The 12403-nt window shown below is 44.1% G+C and overlaps 1 long non-coding RNA gene across 1 annotated transcript; it reads left to right on the top strand.

Moving 5' to 3' along the window:
* The first annotated feature begins 983 nt into the window (after positions 1-983).
* On the top strand, positions 984-2211 carry LOC138473658 (uncharacterized). The gene is made up of 4 exons (XR_011268833.1): positions 984-1047; positions 1482-1597; positions 1682-1758; positions 1842-2211. It is a non-coding gene; the product is annotated as an uncharacterized lncRNA (long non-coding RNA).
* Positions 2212-12403: the final 10192 nt, after the last annotated feature.

Here is a 12403-nt window from a genome sequence, read left to right as displayed (position 1 = left end):
GGAATCTCTTTTTTAAATAAGAACCCTTCCTTAAAAAAGTACATTCTGCCTCCCCTCTAAGCCCATCTACTAGTAATCATCTAATTTGTCATTTACAGCTGATAACCAATAGTCCCTAGAGTGCTCTAGTCTTTCTCTAAGTACATTATGATAAGCACCACACTGCCGACTGATTACTTCCCTGTTTCCTCTAAAGTCACGATTCTGCAAAACAAATTTGCAACAAGTGCCTCTGTTTCACAGTTTTTTTCCACAAGCTATGTTTTTCCTTAAGGATTTGTTTTGCCTCAGGCATGTCTATTCGATGCATTACTCTGCCAAAAACTAGTTCTGTTTTACTAAAGTGTTGTTCTAAACCAACCAATACGCGGAAGTGTAAACGCATCTCTATTCACCCACAATGATAAACGATATCTGTAAGTCACCCGTCTTCCTCCGAAGCCACATTACATGGAACCCGCTCCCTTTATGCATTTGAGACAATACCTTCCATCTCTTTACCCTAATATGAAATATATGCTGCCTTATATAATTTTGTACTTCTGTTTACATCAAACAGAACGTATCTTTGGTAATGCACCATTGTGGTTGCTCCGTCTGACGCCCCCCCCCCCCTTTTGCATCCTAAGACAAAATCTACCATTTATACCACCCTGATGCCTCAATTTCACCTCACACTTAATAAATGCTACTTTAAATTCTGTTAAAATAATCTCTTTACAGAACGCAAAACAATACATGCACTTCAGGCCAATCTCTGGCAATTTAGTTTAGTGTGCTTTCTCTGTCTGTAAACTAACATTTCTGATGCCTCTGAACTTATGATAATTCCCATTGAGTGCCCGCATTAGCCATCAAGGCTGCCTAGCCACGCATGCATGCTTTTCTTCTGAATAGTGTCTCCGTTCACATCGCACTACGCATGTGTGGTATCCAACTTTTTCCGATCGAGGCATGCGCGTACTTCATGACTCTGCTACATTACCCATTGTAGCCACAGCTCTTTCCCCGATCGCACAGCTCGTTCCAAATCACTACGCGAATAAGGTAAGAAACTCAGCACGTTCGTGGCTTTTCATAATTTATACCACCACCGGTTGCATACCGTTATTCCTTTATATCTACTAAGCGAAAACGTCCTCCTAGATGCACGTTAGTTATTTAATATTCAATAATTTTTTCACTTTAAACAATGGCTCCCATTAGTGGGTTTTTGAATTTCCCTGCCTCAATCACCCAAGGCACCTCCACGTTTAGTTGCATTTCCTGTCTCCCTAGTGTTCTAGGATAATCACAAGACAAATGGCATCTCCTTGCCTTAATGACTCCAGGCACCTCATGCTAAAATGCACCTTCCGCCTCTATAAGCCAGACCAGCATTTCCAACCACAACCCAAGTGCATTCACTACTTTTCTTTGGTTCTTTGGCCTTCTGCCAATATTATTAAATACTCACTTGCAATTTATCTCGCGCTTTTCAGTGACCGCAAATAGTCACCTACCAACTGATTCTGGTTCCTGTCACCGCGGCATTCAACCTGTGCACCCGTGAACCCTTCGGCATCTACACTTGAAGCTGACTTACCGTCCCCGCAAGGTATGCCTCTGTTTTCTGATTCTACTCTGAGTTCTTATGATTTACCATATTACCCAGGTAACTTACTGTTACCCCTTTTTGTAGACTGTAGCTACTGACGACCTGCCAGAAACCAGCGCAGGCACCGAATAATTTCAAGTCCAACCGCTGACACTACCAAGGTAGGCTTCTAGCATGCAGTCCATGCACAGATCTGTATCTGTCTGTTTGGTCACCCCCACTCACGTGTCATCTATCCCTTTAGGCGCTCACCCCCTTCTTTGAACCACGTCCTGATGACAGTTCGGACCCTTGACCTGCGAACAGGTCTACACAAGTGAAGGCTGACTTCTTTCCGGACCAGAAACCGAACCAGAAACATAATCATGTGTCGACAAGATTAATATACTACTATTTCACAAGTAGTATTGATTTTTGCACCATATATTTGTACTACTAACCCTCACTCACGGAACTGTGATGTTATAACAGTTTGCAATTTCTTCTGTGAGCCTAATCTAGACTTAAATGTGAATTTTTTAAAAAGGTTCAACTATTGTTTTTCTTTCTGTACGAACCTACAGTTTTTATATATGTGTCTCAATCTATGATTAAATTGAATCACCATAAAATCATCTCGTAATCAATGCGTGACCTACATCAGCTAGTATTTGTGTAAACTAGCTATCTGCCTCCTTCTAGCCTACCACTACTGCACGGTTGTGAAAGGGGTAGATGTTGACTCTTCTCTTCCTTACCACTTAATAGTGCCTTCTTGAGTCAAGCTCCCCTCCAACAAAAAAGAAGGCTTCACCTTGCCCCATTTTTTCTTGTTCTTCTTGCATTACTTCATGCAATATACATTGAGTGTCAGAGAGAAATGTGCATTGACTCATGCAAGATACATTGAGTGTCAGAGAGAAATTTGCATTGCCTCATGCAAGATACATTGTCCGTTGAGAACCTTGCATTACCTCACACAATTACATTGAGCATTGGGAAATTTGCCAGGATTGCGTTACCTCATGCAATATACTTTGGTGTTAAACAACAGCAGGTCCTAGCTTACTCATGCTCATACACCGAGTTATCCTTGCACTACCCTATGCAAGGTACAGAGCTATGAGCATTCACAGTTTCAGTAGAACCTATCAAAGCGAATCATGGACTGAACCTTGCATTTCTTCATGCAAGGCACTTCGATGTGCTGGTGAGTTTACATGCATATATCAACAGTGAGAGACAATGCTACTTAGCTCTGGCTCGTAGAAGATCAGAGTTGTCCACTCTGTGCTGGTGCCACCATCTTCTGTGTGCCGCTGCTGAGCATTGAACAAGCCATGTTCAGTGTGCAGCTTCTGCTGCACGGCCAAAAACTATGAAAACAAAAGCTCTGATCAACATTGGCTTCTGCCTATGCCACCAAGTTAATGATCTGAGGTATTATGCAGTGGGTTTCGCTATGATCTTGCGAGCACTGTTGAGAAGAAGTCTTCCAAGTTAATTATGCGACAGGTCTGAACGCTGAGTATAAAAATGACGCTTGAAGTCGTAAGCATAAAGAATCATGAAGCGGCAGGACTGCGTTACTTACCTGTGCGATGCACAGGAACTAGTGTTCTCAGGCGTGGGCTTGGCCCAGCGATCGGCTTGCTTGCCGGGATCTCTCCAGAGGGGCATCTGTTTAGGCGGTCAGTCAGTAGCGTGAGCAAGAGCTTCTCACAGTTGCGTGCGGATGCGTGATGGATCTGGTGTGTCTTGGGTGTGTCCCAGCCTGTTGCAGGAGTTTGTGCCCAACCTTTTAACCTGATTTGTAATGTAGTTCAGCCTCCCCAGCTTATTGCAGCACCTACAATGGAAGCAGATGTGACATCTGCTAAAACGTGTTTGTCCAGTGGGTTTCTGCTTTACATAGGATACATGTTTCACACCAGTTCTTTGCTTTACGTTGGTTTCACCACTGGTTAGTGGACCAGTACCAAGTTTAGTCTTGACAGATTCCCTCCTCCAACATCTCTCCTACTTTTTTCTCTTTACTCTCCTTCCACAGCTCCTCTGTCATCCGTTTCTCCTCCACAGCTCTTCTCCACTTCTTCCCTCCTCCAGCAGTTCTACTCCACTGCTTTCCTCCTCCACCAGCTCTTCTTCACTCCTCCCTACCTCCACTAGCTCCTCTCCACTCCTTATCCTCAAACGTTTCTCCACTCCTTCCACTGGCCTCCTCACCACTCTACCACATGCCCCACACACTACTCACCAACTCCTGACTCCCAATTTGACAGACGCTTCCTGTAGTAGGTTGGCACTGCCTGGGACCCTGCTCCAAATAAGCACGCTTAGCTAGGCCTCATTATTAGCTGAGTGCAGGATTGGTATTCTGATTTGGCGTCGACTCTCATGAATAGTACCAACAGTTGTCTTCAGCTTTGTGTGGAACCACAGACAGAGAGGATATCCGCCCCGTCCATCATCTTGGATCTCTTTTGTTGCTGCAATGGCGCGCAGACAGGTTCTACAACTCCATGTAACTAGTTCTGGTGCGTCTGCTGTCTTGTATGTGAAAGTCTGAGGGTGAGGTAAGCTCACACTCACAGATGTGGTTCCAGATGTTTGCTGTGCTCCATCAGGGGACTCACTTGCACATTTCCTTGTTCTCTGCAGCTCCCTGAGGCATCTTCTGAGGACAGTTCCTACGTGGAAGATCATTCTGTGATTTTCATCTGCCACGGTTAACAACAAATAGTCCCTTTCTTGGTCTCGAATATAATTATATAGTCCCTACCAGCGATATCCTGCTCCAGGGAAGTGGGCCTTACTGGTAGGAAAATAAGTAAGGGTTGCTCTCTATAATAACATAGGTGAGTGGTAGGCTTGGAGATCCCCGGTGCAGTGCCTCTGTGCCCATCTTCACACTGCAGAGGATCCCAGCGGCCCCTAAAGTCTCACCATATACGTTCCTTTTCTAAGGCAAGGTATAGCGAGCAGAGCACCGTATATAATATATGGTTCCCATGAACATTGAATCATGAAGAGAGTGTCAGGTTGACCAGCAGACTGTAAACGGTTATTCCCATCACAATCTAGACCAAGAGCAGGCTCCATGCTGGAATCACTGCCAGACACCACCTGCTAAGGATCAGCATGTGGCTTCTAATCAGCTCCCATCGCTGCTTCTTCATCCTCCAATTGTCGGGCAACCTCATGCAGTAAGTGGATAGCGCCAGATACGTAGTACAGTACCATCCTGTGCGCTAACTTATATATATACTTGTATGAAATACATAGCCACATCATCAGTAGTATATAGGTTTGAATAGGCAATTTGAAAAAGGGAGTAGTCATAGGAGCTGTGATGAAACCTCACGGTTGGTACATATTTGTATGTACACTTTTATGACTTAAAATTGAAACACATGGATTGATTAAAATATGTGCTATTGTTTGTAAACAGATGGTTAGTGTACATGTGTATATATCTATATATATATATATATATATCTCCTAAAAGCCCTCAGCTTTTAGTCATCTAGGCGGATCGAAACTTGGAGCAACTATCACCACCTCTCTGTGGCAGAGTCCCTCGGCTAACAAAGCTGTTGGTGTCCAAAGCCATTGGGTCAGCATAAGAATGCATTTTGTATTAATAAGTGGAATAAAACAAATTCTAAAATTCTAGATGCCCAATAACATTTTACAACTTAACTAAAATACAGCAACCACATAAGAATCCCGTAGACCTTTCCTTTGTCTAATTCCATGTATCCGTTATCAGGCTTATTTGGGAATTTAAAAAAGCCCTTTAATGAAAGGAACTCAGGATGTGATGGTACCTGGTGCATACCTATGGCCCTTCTGATTGTAGGATTAAATACTCTTGAATGCACTTCATAACCACAGACTTTCTCTGTCATAAAATCATCCCCTTTTGAGGGACAGTTTTAAACGTTTCCTAGTCTGCTCTGCTGAGTTTAATAATCTCTGCTTGAATAAAAGAAAATCAGACAGTACAGTGCAGTTTCTTCTAGTTTGGACAAATTGATTAAATGTAACAGTTTTATGTAGACTAGCAGAACGTTGACTCGAAACGTGAATGTATTTCCATCTGTGGGTTTCTGACATAATGTCACTGCTAAAGGTCCTTCAGACGTTTTTATTAAAATATCCAGAAACGACACCTGATCTTGATTATATGTGTGGTCTTTCCTGTGATGTGTAAGCACTAGCACTTTGTCTTGTGACACGAATGTACTACATAACCACAACAATAACTGTGTTGGTAATTATTGTGTAATTGCAGGGTTTTAAATAATTGTATTTGTTTGTATAAGTTAGAGATGTTTTCTATTTATTGTTTGAGATATTTTTGATTTCTTTTCAAAATTACATCTTTATTCATTTTTTGGGGGGGTGAAAAGAAACGGGCGATTCACAGATAATACAATAATACACTGTTAACAACTTCTCAGTAATCCCACCTCTTTCCCTCGGACACACCCAACCTCTCCCTCTGTCTTCCTTCCCCTCCTCCCCCATCTAGTTACAGTGGGCATCATTACGAGTATGGAGGTAGCCATGCCGCTTTTAGCGGCATGGCTACCCCCATACCGGGTACTGGGTCCGGGTTCCTGGAATAAGAAATTACCAGGCCATTCTGACCTTGGAGGGCCCAGTAATTCCCTTTCCCGGGACCCGGACAGGTACGTCCCCATTCCCATTTGAGCCCCCATTGGGCTCAATGGGAATGGGGAGGATGCTAACAATGGGCCCGTTAATAGCATCCTGGTCTGCTAGCGGGGTCCCGATATGGACGCCTGATTTTGCCAGACGTCCTTAGCGGGACCCACGAGCAGACCTCGTAATGAGGCGGTAGAGGGTTAACAGTGCCGGCAGCTCTACCGGCGCCGTTAACCCTCTACTGCCTGGGTCGTAATGAGGCCCAGTGTCTTAACAAAAGGCTGAACAGTGTCCTTTATCCGGAAGTCTTCCCGTATGTGTTAAAGACAGGAATTCACCTCTCCCCTATATTCCACCTGGGTTCATGAAATAAGTACATGGGCTACCCCATGGAACATATATCCCTTGTCTTCCGAAGCCACCCTCTCTTCGTGGGGATCACAGCCCTTTTCCATTGCTGCGCAAGGCAACTCCTGGCAGATATTAACAGGGTATGAGACCTATGATTCCAATTTACTTCCTCCTCCCCGTACTTACCCACCCCAAGCAATATCAGCAAGGGGGAGAAAGTCCTCTGAATTCCATCCAATTCTCTCACCGATAGCATAACCTTCACCCAGACCTCCTGCATCTTCTCACGCTCCCAGCACATGTGCCAAACGTCTGTCCCTTTATAATGACACTTCCAACAATTAGGTTTACTCTGTGGTACATCTCTGCTAACTTATTAGGAAGGAAATGCCACCTATGTAAACGTTTAGTCGCCTTCCATCTATGCTGCATGGAAACAGTGTCCTGGCAAACCTTCCAGCGCATGTTTGCCTATAGCGGATCTGAAATGTCCCTACCCAGGTCTGTCCCGCATACCCTACCCTAGTCTTTGCATCATCCTACATCTCAGCCAAGAGCAACTCTCTTTAAATACCGGACACCAGGACCTTTGTTTCCCCCCTTCGCAGAAGGATTTTTTAAATGCAGGTCACCTCACTACAAAGTTTATCTTCCCACCTCGGGTCATGGAGCGCACCCTTCGATTTTATGTACTGAAATATCAAAAGATCACCAGTCAGTAGGTATTCCTTCAAGAGTCTGATAGAAAGAAACTGTCCTCCATCCCACAACTATCCCGCTTTCTCCAACCCAGCCTCAAACCACCTTTGGAACCCCAGCCGTTCATTGATCGGATCTCGCAGTGAATGGGTTCATATGCAGCTCAATGGGGAGGGCGATGATGTGAGCCAACATGCATGTCTCTCCTCCTTCCATACAAGTACTTTAAGTACCGGATGTTCCAGAACATTCTTGACCATTCTATTGTAAGGAAACTGGGGCTAGAACAGCATTTTTTGGGCAACCCATTGCTTAAGCGTGAGCAGGTTGAGATGGTCCACCATCACTCGAAGCTACGCCACCCTGTAGTACCATGATATGTAGGGGTATCCCACCCCACCTTTCTCCCTAGGAATGATGAGCTTAGCATCCAAGATAATTGCATTTTACCACACCTTCCCAGATCCTGTCTACTTCTGGCCCATTGGAGTAAATTATTCTCATCGAACAACTCATGGGTATCTGAAGTCCTAAATATCTACAACCATCTTCATTGATCACAAACAATAGGGTCTGAACTGGATTCTGAGGCAGGTCTCTTCACTACTGTACAGGGCTTCCGCAATTCAGCTAATCTACTGAGAATCCCCCGAGGATCCCGAGCATAGTTTCCTGCCTCATCCTGTATCAGCTCTAGCCCTCTCTTGTCCCTGGAAGCTCAAAGCCTATGGGCAAAAATGGACCCCACCGATTCTTATTTTCTCATAGTACCTTTGTTTCGTTAAATTCATAGTTCTGCTGACCTCTCCAAAAAGCAAGGAATGCAACTCCTGCCTCTTCTCCCTGATTGCAACCCTGCCTCAACCACTCCCTGATCCCCCCCTTAGATTGACCCTCATTTGGACAATGTCTTTGCTTAACCACCTCTCAACCAAGCCTCGTTCTCTTTTTTTCCTTGCCCCTTCAGCAATAAGGAGACTCCTGAAAGTAGCCTTCACTGCCACCCAAATATGTTGCCGCGAGATCTCTCCCGTGTCGTTTGTTTGAAATTCTTAAAAATGTCCCTCTCCATGAATTCTCTAAAGACTGTGTCTCGGAGGAGTGAGTCATAATTATTATGATTAATTCATTATAATTGTTCACTTATAAAGCGCTTAATACCAACAAGGTTTCTAAGCGTGGGATCGGGATTCGAACCTGTGCTTCCAAAACAAACGCATTGCCCCAGAGCTATCCTTTCTTACAACGCCCCCTGTGGCCCTGACCTCCAAGGATAGTGTGAGCACTGCCATGTCATGGTCAGACCAAGCTATAGTCTCAACCTCAGCTTTTTTAATGGATCATCTGTGTTCCCTTGATAAGAGAAGAACATCTTCTTTCCACAACATAATACACTCATGAGAATTGAAGGTGTACCCCCCGCCAGCAGGCCGTTCCGAGATCTCCAAATGTCTTGTAGAAAGTGTCCCCCAATAAGGCTTGTGTACTCCCCATTCTCCCTGCTAAACTCTCTATGAGCACCAGGCCTCCCTGATTTCCAGTACAACTTGCGGTCCTAGATCGTATTGAAATCTCCAACCACTATTGTCAATCCCTCCGACCATTGTTGCTTGGCAGCGAAGGCCATTCTAATAAAAGGTAACTGACCTACATTGGTTGCATAAAGCGAGTTCCACGAAATCCTCTTCTCTCCCAAGAACACCATAACCATGAGTAACCTCCCATCAAACCCCCTCTTCACATGGGCGTCTTTCAGTATCAGGGATTTTGCCAGAATAATGCTCACTCCACCTTTTTCCTTTCCCCTTCCGAAACCCAAAATGACTATCCTACTGTCGTGGCTCTTAGGTGGGACTCATATCCACTTCTAAAGTATGTCTCCTGAATAAACAGAAACCCCAAGCAGAGCTGTCTAAACTCCCTCGGCAGGAGGGAGCGATTATGATGGCAAGTTGAGCCTCTTCACACTCAATGTTGTGACCTTGGTATTACCCATATCGCCTGAACAATTTGTCAATTTTTACCAACCTCACAACCACCCCAAGAATTGGGTTCCACCACTGTACCTAGAAAGAACAATCTCTTCCCCAGGTTCCCCCCTCCACCCAGATCCCCCCCTCCATATCCCAAATGCAAGAACCAAAACAAATGTATAAACCACATGTCAAAATCAAACAGTAACTTGACCCCAGAGATGCCCAGATAACCCTGGGCCACTAGGAGTGCAGCTCGCCACCCACATCACACTTCCCCCAACATGTGCCTGTCACTCTGCCGCATCCCTTTTCATCAGCATTCCCTCCTCCCCGATGTCTGATGACCATCCTCATAAATACTGAGTTAAATGTAACCAACATTTCCTATTATAATAGACAAATCTATGATGCAGTTTTTGGGAAGGTGGAGAGATTCATCTTTCTGAACTTTCTTGTAGCAGTCACTTTTTTTCTCACTCCAGGTTGTGCAAAGGCGTTCACAAATCTCTCCCTCATCTGTAATTTCCCTTCCTGCCCAGAGTGATTCCTGGCACCATGTAGTTCAATAGTTCATGCAGATGTTGTTCAGCCATATTCTGTTCCTTCTGAACTGGATGATCTCCAAACAGCTCTTTAATATGAGTGGCTGTACCCTCGTGATAGATGGCGATGCAGATTCATACTCATGCATCAAATAATCAAGACAACTCAATAGTTTGGTGAGTCCGTTTCATGACAAGTTCATAAAACGGGGAGTACAATGAACATCAGCAATCGCTCGATCGTCTCTCTCTCTCTCTTTACTTTCAGAAAAAACACAATATTTATAGCAAACTCATGATTGCTGACGTACAACCTGCACACGTAGCAACGTCATTCTACGTGGCAACCTTAAAAACCTAACATGCAACGTGATTGGTTATAGGAAGGTAACTTAATATAGTTACTATATCTATATACGGTAACGGGGAGAGGGGATTGGATAATCAATGTCAGGTGTGGTAACTAAGCCCCCCCCCCCTTCGAAATGGCCACTATGAGCGTCACTAAAGGTACAACGTCCCATTGGCTGTACTCACTATAGGATCCTAGGTTACATGGTCCGCTATGATTGGGTTGGCATCAACCCCACTCATACATTTCCACCTACGTCTAGCAGCACGCAGAAAGAACATCCAGGTGCAGAGAAGCTCGTCTGCACCCCAGCTTCCCACCAATTATGCTACAATCAATCATCACCTCAGTAGTCATGTGTCAATTACTTCTTTGTAGTTTGGCCTTGAGTCTGTTCTGTGCTCTGAGAACTTTTAAGGAGTATGGGCATGGCAGGGATCCATGCGTAGGTGTGAAAGTCTCACTCTTCCAGCCTGTCTTTGTCACGTGACTGGACAATGTGAAATTGGCTTTTCTCTGAGTCTTTTCGTATATTTGATTTAATTCTGCCAGTTCTCTGACGTATGTGGCTTATCTTGACCTTTCTGAACAGAATCCTCTGTTTGCTTTTCTCCTTAATTGTATCCAATGTCAGCCCATTCTCCAGCCAGATAAGACCTTGGCTTCTTGGCATGGTCACCCTTAGCTGAGTTTTGCTCTGTCTCGATTCTTGCTGCGACACACTCCGTTTGAGACCTTTTGTAACCTTTGTCCAATTCTTCTCATATGTGTAGTGGACTTGCATTCATACATAAAGTGCTTCTTGAGGTATATACTTGTAAACGTTGGCGCTTGCCGCAATTTATTGACTATTAAGCATAAGCTAGCTTCACGATTTCTTTGCCTGTTGCAGTTACTTGCATCTGTACTCGTTTAAACTATCTAAATATCGTCATCATGTATGTGGCAGAGGTTTCTTCATCTTGGGCCCAAGCTGTCACTTATCCATGGTATCTCCTTTACATTTTGTTTCTTTTCAGTATTCTTAGGTCATTATTTCTTCTATATGTGCGTCAGTCCGATTTCTTATGATGTCACCATTCATCTTCCTTCATTATCTTCTTTGCTTCTTTGGGTATTTCATTCAAACAACCACCATATTGTCTAGGATGTACATCTGGCTTTCTCAACGGATACCTTACTGTCCAGGTTTTCTTAGGTGTCGGTATATTAATAGGTGCTGTTACACTGATAGGTACTGGGCAGAGCCCATGTGCTGCTCTCTGCTGATTTAACTGTTCTTCATACGTCACATACTTTGGTGTTAACTCAATAGGCATTGGGAGGGAGTAACTGGAGTGGGGCGATACTCACCACTTCCTCTTCACTCCCCCCTCAGGGCGAGTCATCAACCATTCGTACTTCTTTCTTTGCATGCACTTTTTCTTCATCCTTCACTTTTATTTCGTCCTCTGGATCCAGAGATTCTGGTCTGAAGAAATCCTTCCTTGGGGTGCATATCTTTATGACTCCCTTCAAGCATCCGGCTGTTCTCCTGTGCTCATCCTTGTTCCATGTCATCAGTTGGCATTCTCCACTTGGACTGCAATAGATCCATCTTCCCACATATTTCCCTCTGGTGCATAAATGCTGGCCTTCACAAAGTCTCTTATTTCTTCATCAGTCAGGTCTTCCATCCTGACTCGACATCAATCATGATCTTCATCCCTATTGCTTTCTTAGCAGTCTTCTGATTATTAATTTGATCACACAGAATCTAAGTAATATCATCACCAAAAGGGCTCCTAAGAACTTGAATGCATTTGCCATCCATTGCGGAACCCATGAAAACAGTGCTCCAAACCAACTGTCATCATCAACTTCGTCAACTTCATCAATCATCTGATTCTGTCGTTTTTTCAGCATATCTATGGCCTCTGTTAAGGTCCCATTCTCGTTGTCATGTGAAGGTATAAATGTGCAACATGATTCTCCGATTTTTGCACAAACACCTCCATCCATAGCTGTGATCATGTCCAAAACATATCTGTTCTGGAGTGTCATCAGTCTGTTTGCTCTCAACTCTTCTCTGATTGCATTGAATCCTTTTGTGGTTGTATTGATGGTCTGCAGTAACTCCCATCTGGTTATCTGCAACCATTTAGTATTTGATCCAACGGTAGCCGGTCATTGCATTGAAAACCAAAGCATCGACAGCCAACCCATCTAAAAAAAAAGCATCTAATGCATTTCT

The sequence above is a fragment of the Ambystoma mexicanum genome, chromosome 8 (assembly GCF_040938575.1).
Source record: "Ambystoma mexicanum isolate Mex_15411 chromosome 8, UKY_AmexF1_1, whole genome shotgun sequence".
NCBI lineage: Eukaryota > Metazoa > Chordata > Amphibia > Caudata > Ambystomatidae > Ambystoma > Ambystoma mexicanum.
The sequence above is the reverse complement of the archived record's forward strand: the minus strand, read 5'-3'. Positions and strand labels throughout refer to the sequence as shown.